General features: G+C 37.8%; 1 protein-coding gene across 1 annotated transcript in view; it reads left to right on the top strand.

Moving 5' to 3' along the window:
* Positions 1-14,256, top strand: part of ULK4 (unc-51 like kinase 4) — a 309,023-nt gene that overhangs the window by 280,260 nt on the left and 14,507 nt on the right. The gene's annotated exons all lie outside the window — the stretch shown is intronic.

The following is a 14,256-nucleotide window of genomic DNA, read 5'->3' as shown; positions in this document are numbered from 1 at the left end:
TATTCTAGTACTGTGACAGTTTAAATGTTTTTTTGCAAAATCATACCTGGAAATTGGACAGTATTATTTTTTTAAAATGTAAATTTATACATTTTAGATCAAATGAGAGATGTTGTCCTCATTTGCTCATTAAAATCTCCAAGTGGTGGTAGCACAAGGTGTGAGATTTTGATTGGAGAAATTCCTAGTTTAGAGTCTTAGTTAAATAATTGGCTTATTTGATTCCCTCTTCCTGTCATTCTTTAGTATAAAGAAAGGGTCCATTTGGAGCGATAATGAATAGCATCATTTTTTATGTTCTCCAATTTAGATACAAAAATTTAAAAAATGTATGTATGTATCACCTAACATTGTAAGCATAGATTTTTTTAAGCTATTGGCTTCAGATATGGGTCTACAATAATTTGTAAGTATTGCTATATTCTTTCTGTTTCTCTTTGTTAAGAATATCTTAGAATATTATTAATAATTTTTGGAAAACCATTACTTTTTGTTTAGATTATGTGTTTTATTTTGAGGCCAACAACCTCCATGGCATAGTATTTGTTCCACCTAATTTTACATACGCAACAACATGTCAGCCCTTACTTTCAGATATTTTGTAGAATGTCCTATAAAATCCAGAATGTGATTAAAATATATCTAAACCCTGACATATAAATGCATTTTTGTTTGCCCATTTTAGATGTTGGTTGCACTAGTTTTTATATTACAGTTTATACAGAAAGTACTTGTTCTTGTCAGAAATACAATGTCTTTGTCAATTCTTCTAGATGTAATGAAAGCAAAATACAAGTGTGTACATAGTCTTAGCCTCTGCAAAGGAAACCCAAGGAGAATGCCAGGCCTTAAACTATTGTTACTTGGTTGCAAGAAAACAAAGGTGCAGATTTCATCTGGGGAAGGGGGGGTTGTGAGGTCATATCTCGGAGATGCAGTAAAGCATGCCATGGGCTTGGGGCAACTATTCTCCAGAACACGAGGGTGAAGTGGTTATGAACAGAATACTAAAACCAGGAAGGCGTATGACATTACCAAATGTGAAACATATCTTTAGGTAAGGCACATCCACAAAAACAGGTACTTGGGTGTGAGGGATGTATAGGAGCTAATTTAGTGGGGGTCAGGTACCAATGGAGCATAACTTTGTATGCATTCTATTGAGTATGAATGTTAATGACTCCCAGTTCTCCTCTGATTGTGTCTGCCCGAGCCTAATTCCCAATTACACATTTAGGACAGTGAAAATCAGAATGGGATTGCTGTCAACTGGTGCTATATTAGAGAAGTCAAACCTGGCCTGTTAAGACCTTATTAATCTCAAGCTTTATTAAAATCACCTTGATAATGTCCATCTTTTACCTTCCAACTGTCAACTGTGAGAAGTATTAATCAGCATAGTAATGGAACCCATGTAAAGAGGAGGATGCTATGGTATTTAGCTTTGTAGTAAGTATGGGTTGCCAGGCAGTCAGTTTACAGAATAGTCTGTAAATCTTCATCTTAGTACTTTTGCAAATGGATTTGGTTTGTATGAAATTACATTTTCTAATTAAAGACTTTTACCGTCATTTACAGTGAAATTTCACAATTAGCCCCATTACTGAAATTAGGAAGGTTATTAAACCAGACATTTAATAGACCAAGTATCTTACCGATTCCAAGTGTCCTGTCACAGCTGGTGTAAAAGGCTGAACCATTGCCACATACATCAGAGGAAATCTATAAAGTGATGTTCCTGCCAACAATCATGTGCCAGTATCTAATAGTTGATGTTTTTTGTGCTCATCCAACCAAACTGTGAAAAGTTAAAGCTTATACAGTTGAATGTTAGCAATTTTGATTGGCCTGACTCTCCAGAAAGTAGATGCTCTTTATGCTAGCTGCTCATATGTGTTTTTAGAGGTTAGTGGCTATCGAATGATGATTTCTATATATAACTTGTCCAGTGTGAAAAGTCTAAATACATGTACAGAATATTAAATGTGGTTAAAGATAAAGATAGAGGTTGTTTTTTGCTGGTGTTAAAAAATAAGTAAATGAGCACTGTACACACAGTGCTGTTTTGATCTTCATAGAAGGGGTAAAACAAGCAAGCAGCACCCCACTGTGCTCTTCTCCCTTCCCTGCTATTGTGGTTCTTCATTGTCTGTCATTCATGGATCCGTCAGGACAGGACCTTCGTGACCCCTATTAACCAGTTGTAATTTGGCCCAGGAGATAGACAAATCTAAAGAATACTGTCTAAAATACATTCTAGACAGTACACAGTTGCACTTTTCTGCAGAGAACAGATTTATAACAAAGTGCACGAAATTGTGGTTTTTCTTTTTACTGGAGGAAAGAGTTAAAAAAACCCATGTTGTCTGAATGAGACTTTATTTGTACTATTGCAGTGACTTATTTGCCATCACCATAATGTGTTCATGAAGCAATGTCATCTTCTTAGTCTACTTGTCATCGCTTTCCAATAAGTACGTAGTACATACTGTTTTATAATGCATAACTTTTGTATTGTGGAAACTCTTTTCGTGCTGTGTAACAAAATTATGTGCTAATGTTTGTCTAGCTCAATATACTCTCATTAATTATTAAGAGTCAAGAAAAAAAAGTCTGCTAGAGGAAACTGTGTAAACAATGTAACAAAATTGAAAACATATTTTAGCTTCCAGTAATAGAAGTGGCCTTCTATGTCAATTAAGGTTAGATTCACAACATGAAAATATCCGGTCATCCTTTGAAGAAATACTTTCTATAGCAGGGGTGTCAAACTCAAATACACAGCGGGCCAGAATTAAAAACTTAGACAAAGTCGCGTCGGTTGGGGGCCAGAGTTTGACACCCCTGTTCTATAGCAAGAAAGAGCACAAGGATCTCTTGTGTAGCAAAATAAAAGTATATTTTAAGCATAGATATTTTCTTTCAGGTTTGTTGGGTGATATCATATATCGTACCCTTATATATTAAACCTCATCACCAGGGGCAAAATAAAATCCACTCTTTACCTTCCATTTACCTAATTACTATTAAAAATACTTTTTTACTTACCTGTCCCCTGTGTCACATGACTTTTAGTGGTAGTGGTGCCTCTAAAGGCAATCTAGCTCTGCTATTCAGGCCCACACTGATCAGTCGTCTTGCCACCCCTCATATTGATGTTCCCCCTCTTGGATCCTGTTAGGACCTTGCCTATGGACCTAATTGGACAAGTGCACACCACTAGACAGCAAAGTGGAGGTCTTTTTACTCTGCAAAGGACAGAAAACTCAGAGCCCAGCAAGTAATGGTACAGCAGATTTAGGTAAGCGTTTGAACCATTTAACATAACCCCATTTACAAAACTTGGGTGGATGCTGGCCCTCTGTCTTTAATGCACTCTAGAACTGATTTATTAAAGCTCTCAAAAACTTGAGAGGATAGACTATCATAGGAGAACCTGGGTGATCAAGAAAAAACAGGAGTGGATCTGGTCAAGGATTGAAAACATTTGCCAAATAATAGGAATGATGAATGATGACTGAATTAACTAGGACTATCAGGGTCACCCATAATATTCTATCTTCTCCAGTCTCGGAGAGCTTTAATAAATCGGGCTTTCTGTGTCTCTGAACTGAAACGATTCCATATCTATAACTATTGATTCTGCAGGCACCTAAGATTTTCAGAAGAAGACACCAGGGATGGGTGCCTCCAGCAATTTTAAAGCATAACCTTATCTATACTGGGTGCACCTAAAAGTAAGGTTATTGGGAGTTTTCTGGGCACAGTCTGCTAATTTATGTTTTACAGGGATGGCATTTTTCTTTTTTTCTTTTTTTTTTCTTTTTTTGAAGATAAGGAGCAGGCATTGAAAGGATAAGTGTCAAGTTTAAATGTCTGCTATGGTCAATAACTTGTGTGGACACATCACATCTTTACCGTTTAAATAATTTGCTTGGTTATTTTTGCTAGAATGCAGTTCTGGAAATTGTTCTAATGTATTGTTATCACATTTTAATCTTCTGATTTTATTTTTGTGAGTGATTAATTACTGATACGTCTCATCTGCTATTGTTGCAGTTCCACTGTAGTCTGAATTAAAGCTCAGTGGAGCATTGACTTGTAGGAGTTAACAGTGCTTTAATGGAAGGTGGTAACATAACATTAGAAAGAGTCACATGACAAACTTTGATGTACGCCTGTTGCCATAGCTATCTGCCTGTTCATACATGTATTTGTGAGATCTTAGCATTTAAAGCCTTTATAATCCATCACAATAAAGTTGATGAGTAAAGGATGTATGCCAAGAAACACCTGGGACACAGTCTATTGTAACAATTAAATCATTTTTCAAGGGAGCTGACTTTGTCCAGGCCTGTTCACAGGCACCAGATAAACACTGTTTTTGTCCTACCACACACGCAGGACTGATAAAAATACTTAGGAGCGACAGTCCCTGAACGAATTCCTTACATATACAAAATACTCATTGCACTCATTGTGAAAACATTAAAAGGGGGTTTGGACCTTGCTTTTTTTTAGATAGTTTATATATAGGGGTGTCCATTTAAGATGTGGATTTTATTATAAAACTTACTATAACTAGGTACTTTTACTGGATTCTTGAGGTTAAGCTATTCACATCATAGATTATAACAGCGGAGAACCCAGGTTTGAATTCTGAAAACATGAGCAGCTTTTTGGGTATAGAGACAAAGCATCCATTGGGGTCTGTACACACTAGGGGCTCTTTTTATAAAACAGGGAATTTGACATTCCCTTAAACATTCCCTTGTGGGAATCAACTACTGCTATTGAAAGGCATGGACCTGGAAGATTCCCACGAGGGAGAGTTTGAGGGAATGTCAGGTTCCTTGTTTGATAAACAAAACCCTATATTTTTTGTGCCAAATTCTTGTTTGTGATTGGCTCCAGGAAAATCTAACATGTGAACAGGATACATGGTTATGGAGGAGGTGAATTGCTGACAACAATCTGCTAAAAGTCACTATTGATATACTATTATAACAATGTAATAGGGCACATCATGCTGGTCCTCTGAACGTCCATCCCCACAAAGCAGAACAACCTGCTTGGAAAAGAGCTGAGCATCCTGTCTGTACAGGCCGTTGTTCAGAAACTTCAACAGAACTGTGTACTTATTATAAATTGTCCTGCCTCTGTCCTCTGCTCCTCAAGTATCCCTGGGGCTCTATGTTCACCTGTATTATGTTAAACTTTATTACAACCTTTAAAATATTGTATTTGATATTTTCAAATGTTAAGATTAGGAAAAATGTCAGCGCATTTAACCAGTGTTTGTTATAAATTAATCTCTAATTAGGAATGAGGCAAGAAAGGGTAGCTTGTCTACAAAATGTTGTGTTAAAAGGTGTCCATTTTTCCAGTTGCAGTTATATGGAAAGCATATACAGCTGTGATATAACCTTCCTTGAAGCTGTAAACACCAAGTATCCTGGATGGAGTAGATTTTTTAACATTGCATGTTGTATCCCACTATACCCACAAAGTGAGGATGAGAAACTATGCCTTGCTGAGTTTCTCATCCTCACTTTGCCAAACAGAGGATTTTCTTTTTTGGTTGAAAGGTCCTTTAAATCTAAAGCCCACTTACATTTTCCAATAAATAGAAAATAAATAGTCAATGGAAACATATGCAGCTTTTTGCTGTAATACTCTCCTACCCTCCTCAGTACAGTCTCTTGGCCAATAGATATTGTACGCAGTCAAGGATAAATGAAGACCAGCGTCACTCAATGCCCAGGTTGTAGAGGTACCCACCCCCAGCCTAGTGCATTACTGCACTAAATAGCACTACATTATTGGATTATCACTAATTAGTGCAGTACTAAAGGACAGGTTGTTGGAGGCAATTTGATTTAAAGAATTTGCTGCTTTTGGTGCTGGATACCACAAGATACCTTCAGAAGTCTTGGCAAGTTTATGCATTTACAGGTCAGAGCAGTTTTGATTCAACAAGTGGGACCTACGCAATATTAGGCAAGTTTTTGTTTGTTTTTGATCATATAACTATTCGACATTTGATGAACTGTGCATATATTCACCCCAAGTTGTAACAAAAATTTATAGGACAGCCTTTATGAATCTTTTTACCCTAAAGGAACCCTTAAAATAATTTTTAGGTTTTGGGGAAGCTCTGGTAAAACAAATTCATTGGCTCGGTTTCATAAATGCCACCTACATCTGTGGTCAGTAGAAATAATGCCCCCATCACAGTTGTGATCAGAATACAACCCCTACAAAAAGCTACAAGCATTGATGTTCTGTGGTTGGCTGGCAATGATGTTGTCCCTGGGGCTATTCGAGCTTCATAAACTTAGGGATCATAAGTGAATTTAATGAGCCACAACTCAAGGCATTCCCTGTGTGAACCCTAGAGTTCCATGGGACCTTGTTTGAGAAAAGCTGCTATATGTGCACATCAGAGGGTGGAGAAACTTTTTTAAATTAAAAAAATGCAATTCTTATTTAGTTGCAGTGTTCTTTTGTGAGAGTTTAGTTCCACTTTAATGGCTTCTCAGGTTATGATTTTCCAGTTGATTACTGTCTTGATTTTCCAATGGTGAATCATTTAGTTGTACATTAATTAAATTTGTGTATATCCTTGCTGGCTATATGCATGCCCTTTTAGTTTTATATTTTATGCTCCCCTTTGTATTTAGTATCTGTATTCAGTTTCCCTGCTGTACAATGACTATGTTTTACTAGCATCTTTATTACCTGCAGAGATTTTGTATTTTAGAAATTAACTGCATTTACATATCAATTATACTATTCTTTATGTCTCATCTTTTCTATTAGGACTGCATAAAAGGAAGAGGCCTAGTCCTTTATTAGCTTCATAAAGACAAGTAATTCCTATTAAAAAGCAACAAACTAGCAATTAAACTAAGATATAATTGTATGTTCCCACAAAGAAAATCACCATATTTTCCTAAAAGAAATGCCATACAGACAAATGTGTGAGAGATTAGAAGAAAAGCCACACTATTTTACAAGTTTTTCCTTAACAAAGTAACCAATACACTAATACCAGGCAGGGTAATTTAAAGCTGAGTCAAGCTGAATAGCAGCAAATTGCAACATTATTATCACTGCCTATAAAAACACAAGGTTGCTTTTAGTAAGAGAGGGTCCAATGGCTTGGGAACATGAAAGTTAGCAGATACAACAGTGACTAATCTAAAGGGGTCCCTGCAAACTTCTGCACCTACATCATTGCCTATCATTGCCTCCTTTCTTTCTTACATCATAAATATTCCATGATTACCTCCATGAACCTCTTAGCGAGGGGACATAAAGGAGATAACAAATTGCTCCATTCTGGATAGGTATCATTAGAGCCTCAGACTACACCAGGCTACTTGAATGGAGGGCTGTGCAGAGGATTGGGCACTCCAAGCCAGAACACGCATGAAGGAATCATGCTAAAGAAGAAAACAAATGTAGCCATTATAGTCTTAAGGGTAAAAGGTGATGGTGAGCAGGTTCTGTACTATTCTGTTAAGAGTTTGTGATGTGCTTTTTGTGGTATCCATTATAAACCAAATCATGAAGGCTCAATTATCATTGCTCCGTATGATTCTCCAACCGAGGAAAGCCTACTTTTTTTCAAATATCTAATTATTACTTAACCTTCACAGCCTGTAAAATTTCTATGATACCTTCTGCTTCCCAATCACATGAGTTTTATTTTGACAGTAATTAGGAATTCATCAAGCTTTGCTTTATTCTAGCAGAATACCAAGGCAGTGGAAGTCAGTACCTTGGGATCTTTTTAACAGATGCTTAGGAGGACACCTTTGTATAGGTTAGACAGGCAATTAAAGTTTTTTCTTTTCAACTGCCCATGCAAAATTGTAATTAATAAAGGGGTATGAGTTCCACCACTGAAATAACAGTACCATTGATAGGGTATGCTCTGTAGTTTAAAATATAGAATAATGGCTGCTATACATTTCACAAACATACTGTAAATATTTGCCTTGCATTCCGCCATGAACAGTTAGGCTGAAAATATCTGCATACATGCTTTATAAAAGAGTACTGGATGTTTTCTGCGTTGTTAAAGTTGGTTTCTTTGGCAACCAATGGCTCAGAATGAAAGAGCTTTGTAAGTGGTATCATTGAAAGGCAGCATGAGGTTCAGCAGTTATGATATGGGCTTTCTTCTTGATTATTTTTTCTTGATTAGAGTAGTTACAGTAATAACTCTGGGAACATTCAATTCAATCATAATGCCAATAGCGAAAATATAATTACCCAGACACATTTTCCCTTTGTTGTTTATTGTTATTTTTTCTGTGTACCAGAACCGAAAGATCTAATTGTTTTTGTTTTTCTGCAGCAGTGTGTTGCATTATCAGTTACTTTATAAATGGTGGGTTACATGTCTACAGATTGCAGTGTATGATAGTTCTCCTAAGGGGGATCCAATGTAAGTTGGGCATAGTAAAGCTCCCTCCCAGTAATTCCAAGAGCTGGCTCTGCAGTAGTAAAAGACTACATTTGAAGTGTAACGTAACCATTTTAAAAAATTATTGCAATCATACTGGTTATTTATTATAGAAGGGACAGGGGATGTCCCCATTTTGTTGCAGGTGCCACCATCCTCTTTCTTTGTTTTCTTTCTGGTTTCAGTTTTCAGCCATCTTGATTGGTCGGGCCAGGGTGGAGTAACTCCCATGTCATTCAGTTCAGGCAGCCGAAGCATGCCATGCTTGGGGGGACATGGCCACTAAGGGGTGCTACAGCTTGCACATAACACATGGTGTGAGCCCTGAAAAGGGCCAAGGCACAGCGTCTAAGTAGTCACTAGGTCTCCTCTAGGGCCCCTAGTGGTGAGGATGTTGTGCTGCTGGTTACCGCCAGGTTGCGATCCTTAAGCACACCAGGGTGGGCAGGAAGATACATGGTACCAAATCATTAAGCAGAAAAATTGTCGAGGAAGGCCGGGGTCAAGGCAGACAGCAAGCAAGAGAGGTCAGGTCACAAGCCAGGGGTCAAATACCAGGGATCCAGGAAATAGACACCAGTGACACAGGGGCCACCTCGGACACAGGGAACACAGGAGACACTGAAAGCAACAGGAGGCACAGGTGACACAGTAATAACCACAGACAGAGAGGAACACTGGAACAGCAAGGGAATTGGCTGGGAAACAACAGACTGGGCAACAAGGGGTTAACACAGGAACACTGAATTAACCAACAGGTGTGCAGGAACTGCTCAGCAGAGCTAGGGGGCTCGGCCCTAGTGGAGACAAGTTGTACGAATGCTGAGTGTTGTGTCTGAGCTAGCCAGGGATGATTAAGAAGCTGATCCTGATTGGCCGGCGGGATACATGAAACTGATGACTGGCACCCCCAGAGTCAGAGCTGTCCGCATGCGCAGGAGAGAGGTGCCTGAATATGTTTGAATATGAGAAAGACTAGTAAATAAGTTTTATTACAACTTACAAGAGGGATATCACCTTTTCTTTTTTTTTCAAAGTTGAACTTTAGTTGCCCTTTAAATAAAATTGCATTGTGTTTTATGTGGGTTGGCATCTGGTTTACCTTTATTATAATCAGATTGGTGTGTGAGTTCTGTTGTATGCTACAGAGGCATAGAATGGTAGCGATTACTACCTGCTGTTCTTTCAGTCACTGGTGCTTGTGTTTTCATTGGCAAAACAAAGTTAAGAGCTAACATTTACTTATCTGTCTTTTTATTCATGTTTGTATGCTAAATTATAGCTCTTGTTATCTTAATTCTGTAGTGTGCAGGGAGAGCACGGGAGTTAAAGGGAGTCTTTTTGGATAGGTTTTTTGGGAGGTGCTATTCCCAACTTTTTTAAAAAGTCATGTTTCAGGGCTATCCTCTTCATTCTACACCCTGTATGGTCTGTAAAGAACATAATTCTTCTGTGGCAGATGCTTTCTATTAAAAGTAAAAATGGAGTTTTCTTCACTTCCAGTCCTGTTGACTCAACAGGAAGTAAGATGACATCTTTTTAATGTAAAGCATAGACAGTTGTCTCAGGAAGAAACATACTCATTGTAAGATTTCTCCTCTATTCCTATTCTTGTGCCAACTGAAAATGTTGGCTTCTATTTTATTTCCATGACATGGTGATTAAGACATAAGAAATGTGAATTGTAAATTTTTTCCTCTAAAATTTGTGTAGGAAATACTGATATAAGGGGCATTTTACTCAAACCAGGACTACACCTAAAAATTGGTAGCCTGTTCGTAATCACACGGGGCTGCTGGGACTAAATGAACTCCTGAGTGCATGCACAGGAGTTATATCTCTCCAGCTTGACCAATCAAGATGGCCAAAGATCCAACAGCTGGTAGAGGACTGAATAAAGATGATGGCAGCCTCAACTAAGTGAGGACAGGTGAATGTAAATTAAAAAAATACAATCATGCTGGTAAAGGTATTTTATTGCAGACGTGAAGTTGCCTGTACCTTCTGCAATAAAGAACCTGCCTTGCTTTGTATGTAAGTCGGAACATGTAAATTATTTTAATAAATGTAATTAGGACTGATGTATGTCTCAACATATTTTAGGCAGCATGGTGTCAGTTACTGTAAAAAATGCTCACTGTGAGTTATTCACAAACAAAGCAAAAAAAAAAATGGAGCCTAGACATTCATTAACTTCTGGAGCATGCTGTGCTTTGATATGCAAAAAGAAACAGCTGCAGAGTTTGTCTTTGTCATTAGAGAGGCTGCAGAAAGAGCTCACACCTCTAAAGCTACGTACACACTTCCAATTATTATCGTTGGAAAACGAACGACGAACGATCCTGCACGATATATACGAACGATCGTATAGCACCGATCCTGCACATAGAGATAACGACACGATCGTTCGTAGATATTGTACACACAATAGATACGATCGTTTAAGCGATAGAGGAACTATGTGAACGATAGGAAAGTGAACGAACGTTCGTTCATCACGCATACTCTGAAACATGGACGATCAACGAACGACCGTACACACGAACGATGTTCGACGATCGTCGTCCAATCCGATCCGCCGGTCCGGTCGTTCGTTTCCAACGAGTTTCCTCGTTCGTCGGCATCGTTGGTTACTTTTTTACGAACGATTTTTTGCCCAATCGATCGTTCGTCGTTCGATTGGAACGATAAAAATTGGAAGTGTGTACGCACCTTAAGATCTCCCACAACCTCAGCTGTGTTTAGCAAAAGACTTCTTCTGCAAGTCATGCAAACCACCCCTCCCCCATCCGGCCTCCGTCCTGCACATGAGTGAGCAGGTTAGCACCGTTCGTATCTAGGAGGCGTCCATATGTCAGATGTCCTTAACTCAGCGACTACCTGTAATTGTATGTTTATATAAGTAAGATAATCATTTCTCTTTACGTATCAACTAGGACTTCATGAATATATTTATAGTAGAAATAGTATAGTAGTTTTTTTTTATAAAACTCAACCAAACTACCAAAAAAATTGAACAACACAACATTCTAGGTAGAAAAATGGAAATTTTAGATATTCTTCTTATGTATTATTCACTTAAGAAACGGGAAAGCCTGTGTATGGTCATCTGGAGGCAACATTCTGTATATTAACAGTTTCATGGTCTATTAATGGCAATAATTTGCAGAAGAAGTGCATAGTAAATAATGATCCTACAAAGAGGAAAGGAAAATCGATAGTATGCAAACTTCTATTCTTACTGGAACTAGAGAAAAAAGCTTTTGTGAAAGGTCAGGTGGCAGTAATAGACATTAAAGAAGATGGAATATGCCATTTGGCATTTACTTCTGAATAAATCTGATGATTCACTGTAAGATACTGTATCAGACGAAGCATTAATCAGTGATCAGTGCATCATTTACATCCAAACAAAGGCCAGCGATTCCCTCAGAGCAAAGAAGAACCACATTCACACAATGTTCCTGACATATCTCTCCAATGCAACCTTTAACTAGATGGCCTGCGGTTTTCCAAAATCTGCTGGAGGATATTGCCAACATATTATACATGGCATGTGTACAGAAACTATCGGACTGGATTTATTGGTGTGTTGGTGAAGGCCAGACTGGCTCACTTGACAGGTTTACAGTGATGTAGAATGATTGAATTTTTATGATAATTTGTAATATCCTTGTATACCTGTGCACCTATTATTCCTTTATACCGATGCCTATTTTTCCTGTTCATAGACCTTTAGCACACTTATACTAATCATGTAAATGAACTTATACAATTTTTGTTAATGTTTCTATTATTTAGAGTAAATACATACATATATACAGACAATTTATTAAAGCTCTCCAAGGCTGGAGAGGATATACTTTTATTACTGGGTGATCCAGCACACCTGGGATTGGATTTCCTAAAGGTCATTAGCAATTTGTTAGTAATGTTTTCAATTCTGGACCTAATCCATTCCAGGTTTGCTGGATCACCCAGCCTCACTGATGAAAAGTATATCCACCACAGCCTTGGGAAGCTTTAAAAAATCAGGGCCATTGTCAAGACAACCTGCTGGTGTTCAAACTGAGCATCAGAGTGAGGAAGAAAGGTGATTTATCAAAGTTTAAATGAAGTTGGTATAGTGGTTGATGCCAGGCAGGTTGGTATGAGTATTTTAGAAACTGCTGATCTTCAGGCATTTTCACACAAACTATTTCTAGGGTTTACAGACTATGGTTCAAAACGGTAAAATATCAAGAGAGCTACAGTTATCTGGGCAAAAATGCCTTGTTGATGCCAGAAGTCAAAGGAGAATGGGATGATAGAAAGGCAACAATAACTCAAATAACCTCTTGTTACAACCAAGGTATGCAGAGAAGCATCTCATGAAAACATGTCGAATCTCATGGGTTTAATGAAACTACAATTCGCACTGGCATTCAAAAAGAATAAGAAAAAATAGGAATAAGAAAAAAGAAGATTGGTAAAACGTTGCCTGGTCTTGATTTCTGCTGTGACATTTGGATGGCGGAATATGATGTCAACAACATGAAAGTAATAGAACCCTCCTGCCTTGTATCAACGGTCCAGGCTGGTGGTGTACTGGTGTTGAGGAATATTTTCTTGGCAGAGTCTGGGTCTCTTAGTACCATATTCTATTAGTCCCCATATGGTATACAAAACATGTGTAGAGTATCTACGTCAGTGGAAAAATGGAAAACTGAAAAGTTTGAAATTTGGTGTTCCTATGGTATGGCGAGAGCCCAAAAATCATCATATTGATTGTTATTTTTGTGCTGTTAATGTAAAAGATTTCAGTTGTTACAAGAAAAACAAATCGCAGTACCCTGATTTGGAATCAGCAAGACGACCTGTGCCTCATGGTGCTGATGTTCCCATACCAGTGTTCAGTACACTCCCTTATATCCCTGTATCTGACATGGAGGATATACAGGGTTTGGAGTGTAATCCAGGAGTTAGCAGTGGAAGTAAATATGAAGGAAGTGTTTCATCAAACCAGCAGTTCTCCCAAGAAGAGATCAATGATTTAATACGTGACCTAAGTCTGTCAAAACAAGCATCCAATTGGTCACTCAACAAAACTTAAAGAAGAATATGAAAATATTATGCTCTTACAAAAGCTTTGCTATCATGAACACCAATTTTCCATATGTATTCTTTTAAAAATGGTGAACTTCCTACTTGGACAGCAAAGTGGATACACAAAGTACCCATGTTTAATCTGCTTGTGGGATAGTAGAGCAAAGCAGGATCACTGGAAAAAAATGACATGGCCTCCAAAGGAAAATATAAAAAAAGGTGCAGCGATTTTCATTACCGAGCCAATGGTTGACAAAGAAAAAATCATTTTTTGACTCCACTACTAAAGTTGGGATCAATGAAGCAATTTGTTAGAGCTCTGAACAAGGAGGGTGATATTTATACATTCATAGATTATAGATTATAATATAAAAAACATTTGTAGATTCTTCCCTGGAGTCAGGAAAAATTAAAAGCAGGAATCTTTGATGGACCCCAGATTCGGGAACTGATAAATGATTCAAATTTCACAAGTTACATGACTGATACAAAAGCTTCTGCCTGGCACAGCTATATCATGGTTGTCAGAAACTTCTTTGGTAACCATAAAGCACACCATTTTGAAGAACTGGTACAAAACTTGCTCTAAACTTCAATGTGATTGTCCTGATCATCCGCATAAAAGGAAGTCACACAAACTGAGTTTTTCAATGAATTCTATGTGATTAGTTCTGTAAATATAAGTGGAATATCAA

The sequence above is a fragment of the Pyxicephalus adspersus genome, chromosome 5, assembly GCF_032062135.1.
Source record: "Pyxicephalus adspersus chromosome 5, UCB_Pads_2.0, whole genome shotgun sequence".
Classification (NCBI taxonomy): domain Eukaryota; kingdom Metazoa; phylum Chordata; class Amphibia; order Anura; family Pyxicephalidae; genus Pyxicephalus; species Pyxicephalus adspersus.
Note: the sequence above shows the minus strand (reverse complement) of the source record. Positions and strands in the feature narration are given on the sequence as shown.